This window comes from Macaca fascicularis, chromosome X (assembly GCF_037993035.2).
Source record: "Macaca fascicularis isolate 582-1 chromosome X, T2T-MFA8v1.1".
Taxonomy (NCBI): domain Eukaryota; kingdom Metazoa; phylum Chordata; class Mammalia; order Primates; family Cercopithecidae; genus Macaca; species Macaca fascicularis.
Window position 1 is genome coordinate 18,734,710 of NC_088395.1, and position 8,718 is coordinate 18,743,427.

Below are 8,718 nucleotides of genomic sequence, written 5' to 3' on the forward strand. Positions count from 1 at the left end.
TCAGAAAATGGCAGATCAGCCCCTCCTTGGGCGGGAGGTGTAGTAAAGATCGGTCTGGTCTTGTGCACATGTGGGTGATAGGGTTAACTCTTTTGAGTGAGATTTATGTTGGGGTATTGCTTATTTTAGGTTTTCAAGGTCCCGCGATCAGCGGGTATGGAGCCTTAAGATTTACTGGGGGTTGCCGTTTATCTTAGTTTCTTCAAATAGCTTGCAAGGTCTGGTCAGTATGTATGGAAAAATACATTAGTGGGCGTGGGCCAAGTCCTGTCCCTAGGGCCTCATAGGTACTCCTTCAAAAAAGCCTATTTACTGTTGTAATGTATCTGGTATCCGGTCTCCTTACCAAATACTGTTATTCTAAAAGTTTTTTAATAGAATTGTTACAGTAGGTAGCTAGTCAGACATAAACAGGACAAGAGAGCACCCCTCCCCTTCCCGGACAACCACCACCAGGAATGTCAGATGTCAGGTGACCATCAGGTGATGGTCAGTCGGTTAACTGTCTCTCTAAAATAATAATTGGTCACAGCCAGCACCAGGGAAAAGCAGTTTCCCAATAGATAAAAACACCTGAAACTGATGATCAGCAGCTTCCCAATAAGAGCTCAGGAATTGGGCGAGTGGGCTGGAGCATGTGCATTAAGGGGCAAAATGGAGGAGTTTAAGTTAAAATGGAGGAGGTATATGACCTTCTGGGGGCATTCTATTGGTAAAGGGAAGAACGCCTCAGGTGAGCATGCGTATACCTCCAATAAACACGCTACGCATGCTCACCGCCCAATTGCTGGTAGGCCACCGCGCATGTGGGCAGCCCCTCTGAGGGAAGAATCAAGGGAAAAAGGATGCAAGATGCGAGAAGTAGGCCAGCATATACAACCCCAAGTCCAAGGTGAAATGAGGCACTGGACCGCCAAGATGCGCCCTTGGCATTCTTCCAAGTGTACGTTACTTTCTTTTCATTCCTGCCCTAAAGCTTTTATTATTATTATTATTGAGACAGGGTCTCACTCTGTCGCCCAGGTTGGAGTGCACTGGTGCAATCTCAGCTCATTGCAGCTTCTGCCTCCCAGGTTCAAGCAATCCTTGTGCCTCAACCTTCCGAGTAGCTGAGATTACAGGCACACACCACCACACCCAGCTAATTTTCGTATTTTTGTGGAGACAGAGTTTTGCCATGTTGCCCAAGCTGCTGCTCTCAAACTCCTGGACTCAAATGATCTGCCCACCTTGGCCTCCCAAAGTGCTGGGATTACAGGCGTCAGCCACTGCGCCCAGCTGGCTCCAAAGCGTTTTAATAAACTCACTCCTGCTCTGAAACTTGCCTCGGTCCCTTTTTCTGCCTTATGCCCCTCAGTTGAATTATTTCTTCTGAGGAGCCAAGAATTGAGATTGCTGCAGAACCATATGGATTCACTGCCAGTAACGGGGTCTCTTGGGTTTTCAAGGTAGACAATTATAGCATCAGCAAATGGAATTCATTTATATCTCTTCTTTTAGGGTTGCCAGCTTTAGCAAACAAAAATACAGAATGCCCAGCTAAATATGAATATCAGATAAATAAGGAATAATTTTTTAATATAAGTATGTCCCAAGTACTGTATGGCACATACTTATATTAAAAAGTGATTCATGATTCATTTGAAATTCAAATTTACCTGGGTGTTCTGTATTTTATCTAACAACCCTCCCTCTTTCTTTCCCAGTGAGGATGCCTGCTGCTTTATTTTCTTTTTATGTTGCATTTGCTGAAGCGTCTAAGACTGGTTCTCATTCTGGGCTACACATTAGCATCAGCCAGGAAGCTTTAAAAAAAAAAACAAACAACCAAAAAAAACACTCCAATGGCAGGCCCTTAGGCTCAGAGATTTAATTGGTGTGTATATATACATATATTTAAAAGCTTCCCAGATGATTCTAATGTGCATCTGGGGTTGAGAACCACTGCCTTAAAACAATGTTAAATAATAATGTTAGTAAGCATCAAGAATCTTGTTCTTGATTTTAATGAAATATTTTCAGTGTTTTGACATTTAAAATAACACTTGTTGGTTTTTAGTAAATATCCTTAGTTTTGTTTACATAGTTTCATCTAGCCCTGTTTAAGTTTTGATTAGGAATGGTTGCTTTTAGCACCTATTAATATGATTATGTGGTTTTGAGAAAAGAAAAATAGAACAGTCTGGGCTATGTGAGGCCTGAGGCCCAGAAAGACATGAATTTGGGACTTTCATTCCTCCCTGCTCCCCCTCTCCCCATGCCTGGGGGCAATTGTTTAAAGTCATTTTGTTCCCAACCAGCTGTCTCACCCTTTGCCTTCTTGTTCCTAGAATTTGGGTTGGTTTGTTTTTTCTTTCTTTCTTTCTTTTTTTTTTTTTTTTGAGACAGAGTCTCGCTCTGTTGCCCAGGCTGGAGTGCAGTGGCGCATCTCAGCTCACTGCAAGCTTCGCCTCCCAGGTTCACGCCATTCTCCTGCCTCAGCCTCCCGAGTAGCTGGGACTACAGGTGCCTGCCACCACACCCGGCTAATTTTTTTTGTATTTTTAGTAGAGACGGGGTTTCACCATGTTAGCCAGGATGGTCTCGATCTCCTGACCTCGTGATCTGCCTGCCTCGGCCTCCCAAAGTTCTGGGATTACAGGCGTGAGCCACCACGCCTGGCCCTGGTTGGTTTTTTCGAGATAGGGTCTCTCTCTTTCACCCAGGCTGGAGTGCAGTGGCTTGATCTCAGCTCACTGCAGACTCTACCGCTCAGGCTCAAGCAATCCTCCTGCCTCAGCCTCCCAAGTAGCTGGAACCACAAGCGCACACGACCATGCCCAGCTAATTTTTTAATTTTTTGTAGAGACAGGGGTCTCCCTATGTTGCCCAGGCTGATCTTGAACTCCTGGGCTCAAGCGATTCACCTGCCTTGGCTTCCCAAAGTGTTGGGATTACAGGCATGAGCCACTGCCTGGCCTGGAATTTATAATACAAAGAACAATGTATGTAGCCCATCAGTAGTTTGTTATTTTAATGTAAATTCTTGGTAAACAACTCAGGAACTGCCTCTTCCTTTCCTTTAAAAATCCACTTGCAACTGCCACTAATCCAGAGTGTATATTCAGGGCAACTTGAATCTATTCTCTTGAGGACTAATCTCTAACCTTTTTTCCCTCTTGCCCAAATTCCTGTCTAAGGGACCTGGGAAGTTACGCCATAACATCACAAACCGTATAACATCACAAACCCTAACATCTCATCAGGTGAATTTTATTTAACTCTGTATAACGTGTTACTTTCCAACCTGACTGGCGTAGCACCACCCAACAGAGAAGAAAATGAAAATATTGCTAGTGAAGTGGCGGGAGCAGCAGCTATGGAGCTGCTGGAGGAGAAAGAAACGTTGCTGCGTGGTTAGAAAAAATATTTGGGCCAGGCTTGGTGGTTCACGCCTGTAATCCCAGCACTTTGGGAGGCTGAGGCAGGTGGATCACAAGGTCAGGAGTTAAAGACCAGCCTGGCCGATGTGGTGAAACCCCATCTCTAATAAAAATACAAAAATTAGCGAGGTGTGGTGGGGGGCGCCTATAATCCCAGCTACTTGGGAGGCTGAGGCAGGAGAATCGCTTGAACCCAGGAGATGGAGGTTGCCATTGAGCTGAGATCACATCACTGCACTCCAGCCTGGGCAACAGAGTGAGACTCTGTCTCAAAAAAACAAATATAAAATAAAAATATATATATATTTGGAGATCATCCCATTCCACAGTATGAGGTGAACCCACGGACCACAGAGATTTTACATCACCTTTCAGAACACAACAGGGCCCGGGACAGAGGTGTCTACCTGGTAATAGAGGACTTGAAGCAGAAAGCAAGTGAATACAAGTCAGAAGCCAAGTATCTCCAAGACCTTCTCACGGAGAGTGCGAATTTTTTCCCCTGCCAATCTCTCTAGCACTGGTTCCAGGTATCTGAATGCTTTGGTTGGCAGTGCGGTAGCCCTTGAAACAAAGGATGCCTCACTAACTAGTTTTATTCCTCCAGTGAATGATTTGACCTCTGATCTCTTTCATACCAAATCCAAAAGTGAAGAAATCAAGATTGAACGGGAAAAACTTGAAGAAAAATCTAACTGCAACTTTAGTGTTAGAAAAATGTCTACAAGAGGATCTCAAGAAAGCAGAGTTGCATCTGTCTACAGAAAGGGCCAAAGTTGATAATCGTCATCAGAACATGGACTTTCTAAAACCAAAGTCAGAGGAATTCAGATTTGGAATCAAAGCAGCAGAGGAGCGACTTTCAACCAGAGGCGCAGATGCTTCTCTGTCTCACCAGTCCCTAGTAGCACTGTCAGAGAAACTGGCAAAATGAAAACAACAGACTATACCTTTGAAGAAAAAATTGGAGTCCTAGTTAGACTTCATGCCGAATCCATCTCTTGCTCAAGTGAAAATTGAAGCAGCAAAGCGAGAATTAGATAGCATCGAAGCTGAACTTACAAGAAGAGTAGACATGATAGAACTGTGACAAGAGCCAAATAAACAGCCTTTTCCCTAAGAAAGTAAATTGAATAGGACTTTACAGAGTTCTTTTTCCTCTTGGCATTTCTTAATAACAAAATTTTCTGTGTTCTTAGATTACAGGATGTCATGATTGATAGAATATGGTTTCTAACTGTGTATTGCATTTTTGTGCCCAAATACATCGTTTTCATTTAAAAAAATCAAAATATCTTACCCCAAAATATGTTTTTTTGCCATATTTTGAAATGGCCCTGTAAAGCCATCTTTGGGGGGGGGGAAATTTGCATCTGTAAAGAATCCCCATTAATATAACTAGATCTTCCCCTTCCAGGCCCTCCCAATCCCAAAGAGATAAACTGAGAGTCTGGCACCTTTTAAAGGTCTGAATAGGAAACATTTGCCATCTATTGTCTCTAAGGACATTCATCTGTGACACTTCCTATCAACCTTGGTCTCCACAATCCCTTATCTTAACCCAGAAACTCCTTTCTATTGATACCAGGTCTTTAGATAATAATTTTACTCTCAACCAATTGCCAATGAGAAAATATTTGAACCCACCTGTGACTTGAAAGCCCCCACTTAGAGTTGTCCTACCCTTCCAGATCCAACCAATGTATATCTCACATGTATTGACTGATGCATTATGTCTCCCAAAAACATATAAAACTAAGCTGTAACCCAACCACCTTGGGCACATGTTCTCAGGACCTCTTGAGACTGTGCCTCAGGCCATGGCCACTCATATTTGGCTCACAACAAACCTCTTTAAATATTTTATAGCGTTTCACTCTTTTTGTCTACAGTCCTGGGTTGCAGTCCTTATACTTGGCCCAAATAAACTCTACTCAGATGAATTTTGCCTCAGATGCTGGGCACAGTGGCTCACGCCTGTAATCCCAACACTTTGGGAGGCTGAGGCAGGAGGATCACTTGAGCCCAGGAGTTTGAGACCAACCTGGGCAATATAGTGAGACCCCATTTCCAAAACGAATAAAAGAAGTATTAAAAAATGTGCCTCAGCTTCTTACTGTTAGGATGGCAGTTTTCTCCTTTAGTTCATTGATGCAAAGAGTCATATTGCTAGGTTTCTTCATGTTGAAGAACTTTCTAATTCTGTTGTTCAATGCCAAAGTCTGTTTGCTAATATTTTATTTAGACTTTGCCTCTATATTTATACATGAAGTTGAAGCTGAGGATCTGTTATTATTGTCGGAATTACCATTGTCTGATTTTGGTATTTAAGTAAGGTTGGCTTTGTAAAATAAACTGGTGAACTTTGTATCTTTTTTTCCTACTTTCTGAAATAGTTTAAATTGTTGCTACTCAAAGTGTGGCCCATGAACCAACAATATCTGCCTCACCTAGGCTTGCTAGAAATGCAGAGTTTAGGGCCCTGTCCCAGCTCTATTGCATTTGAATCTGCATTTTAACAAGAGCCACAGGTTATCTGTGTACACATTCATTTTGAGAGAAGTGGGTACAAATACCATTAGACTCATTTGTCCACTAAGGGTTAGATAAAACTCAGCCATGGGCGATGTGGTCCTCGTTCCTGTTTCACGGTGGATTGCTACTGCCCTTCCCAGTCTCTTCTGTGATCATTGTTCTATTTCAGTCATTGATCTATTTTGGTAACTTCAATTTTGCAAAGAAATCAGCCATTTCCTCTAAAATTTTCAAATTTACTTGTTACTGCTTCTTAGGATTTTTAAAAATTTGCAGTTATGTCACCTTTCTGACTCCTCCTCTTGTGAACTTCTGCTTTCTTTCTCTTTTTCTTGATCTGGCTTATAAGAGATTTGTCTCTATCGTTAGTTTTTTTTTTTTTTGAGACAGAGTTTTGCTCTTGTAGCCCAGGCTGGAGTGTAGTGGCGCGATCTCGGCTCACTACAACCTCCGCCTCCCAGGTTCAAGCGATTCTCCTGCCTCAGCCTGGCTCAGCCTCCCGAGTAGCTGGGACTACAGGCACGCCCAGCTGGGATTACCACGCCCAGCTAATGTTTTTGTGTTTTTAGTACAGATGGGGTTTCTCCATGTTGGTCAGGCTGGTCTCGAACTCCCGACCTCAAGTGATTGCCCGCCTCGGCCTCCCAAAGTGCTGGGATTACAGGTGTGAGCCACGGGGCCCAGCCTCATTAGTCTTTTCTAAGTGCCAGTTTTACATTTATTTATCCTTTGAGCTATTTGAGGGGAGGGTATTTGTTTTCTATTTCACTTGTTTCAGCTTTTATCTGTATAAATTCTCTTCTGATTTCTGTTGTTTCATTATTTTTCTGTTTTTTTCCCTAATTTCTTATGATTGGTATAGGTTATTAATTTTTAGAAATTTTTTAAAATAATGAAGGCATTTAAGGCTATAAATTTTCCTTTAAGCCCTGCTTTCACTGTATGGTCAGTTTTAGTGTGAAGTGTTCTTTTCATTAGTTTCTAGACAGTAATTTCCCTTTTAATTTCCTCTTTATTCTTTTTTTTTTTTTTTTTTTTTTTTGAGACGGAGTCTCACGCTGTTGCCCAGGCTGGAGTGCAGTGGCGCGATCTCGGCTCACTGCAAGCTCCGCCTCCCGGGTTCCCGCCATTCTCCTGCCTCAGCCTCCTGAGTAGCTGGGACTACAGGCGCCCGCCACCGCGCCCGGCTAATTTTTTGTATTTTTTTTTTTTTTTTTTTTTTTTTTTTTTTTTTTTTTGAGACGGAGTCTCGCTCTGTCACCCAGGCTGGAGTGCAGTGGCTGGATCTCAGCTCACTGCAAGCTCCGCCTCCCGGGTTCATGCCATTCTCCTGCCTCAGCCTCCGGAGTAGCTGGGACTACAGGCGCCTGCCACCTCGCCCGGCTAAGTTTTTGTATTTTTAGTAGAGACGGGGTTTCACTGTGTTAGCCAGGATGGTCTCGATCTCCTGACCTCGTGATCCACCCGTCTCGGCCTCCCAAAGTGCTGGGATTACAGGCTTGAGCCACCGCGCCCGGCCTATTTTTTGTATTTTTAGTAGAGACGGGGTTTCACTGTGGTCTCGATCTCCTGACCTTTTGATCCGCCCGCCTCGGCCTCCCAAAGTGCTGGGATTACAGGCTTGAGCCACCGCGCCCGGCTCTTTTTTTTTTTTTTTAAGACGGAGTCTCGCTCTGTCGCCCAGGCTGGAGTACAGTGGCGCCATCTTGGCTCACTGCAAGCTCCGCCTCCCATGTTCACGCCATTCTCCTGCCTCAGCCTCCTGAGTAGCTGGGACTACAGGCGCCTGCCACCACGCCTGGCTAATTTTTTGTATTTTTAGTAGAAATGGTGTTTCACCGTGTTAGCCAGGATGGTCTCGATCTCCTGACCTTGTGATCTGCCCGCCTTGGACTCCCAAAGTGCTGGGATTATAGACGTGAGGCACCGCGCCCGGCCTAATTTCCTCTTTATTCTAAGGAGTTTCCAGGAGTGTTTCTTATTTTCCACATTTAAAATATTTCAAACTTCAAATTTTCACTTTTATTATTCCTTAAAATTTTAATACGATTTTCCCTGTGGCCACGTACCTGATCTATTTCTGTAAATGTTTCATGGACATATAAACAAAATGTATATTTTCCATTTGAAGAATGTAAGGATCTCTATGTGTTACACTAAACTGTTGGTTGTATCAATCACTTTGTCTATGCCCTTACTGACTTTTTTGCTTATTAGGTATATCCAGTTCTGAAAGAAGTGAATTGAAACGCCCTACTAAAACTGTATTTTGGCCAGGCGTGATGGCTCACGCTTGTAATCCCAGCACTTTGGGAGGCCAAGGCAGGCAGATCACTTGAGGTCAGGAGTTCGAGACCAGCCTGGCTAACATGGCAAAACCCCATCTCTACTAAAAATACAAGAATTAGCTGGGCATGGTGGCAGGCGCCGGTAGTCTCAGCTACTTGGAAGGCTGAAGCAGGAGAATTGCTTAAACCTGGGAGGCAGAGGTTGCAGTGAGCCAAGATTGCACCACTGCATTCCAGCCTGGATGACAGACAGAGACTCCATCTCGAAAAAAAACAAAAGTCTATTTTTATTCTGTTTGTATTTCTATATTTTTTCACTTTATGATTTTAGTGTTTGTTATTTAGTGCACGTAAGTTTATGAATATTGTATATTCTTAATTGTACATTTTTATTATACACAAGTTCTTCTTCATCCTGTTTAGGGTTTTGAACTTCAACTTTCTCCGTACCTCTGCTCTTCTTGCTTTCTTTT

At 43.2% G+C, this 8,718-nt stretch overlaps 1 pseudogene; it reads left to right on the plus strand.

Annotated features, from left to right (window-relative positions):
- Nucleotides 1-852: 852 nt before the first annotated feature.
- Nucleotides 853-5,225, plus strand: LOC102135555 (HAUS augmin-like complex subunit 1; annotated as a pseudogene).
- The last annotated feature ends 3,493 nt before the right edge of the window (nt 5,226-8,718 follow it).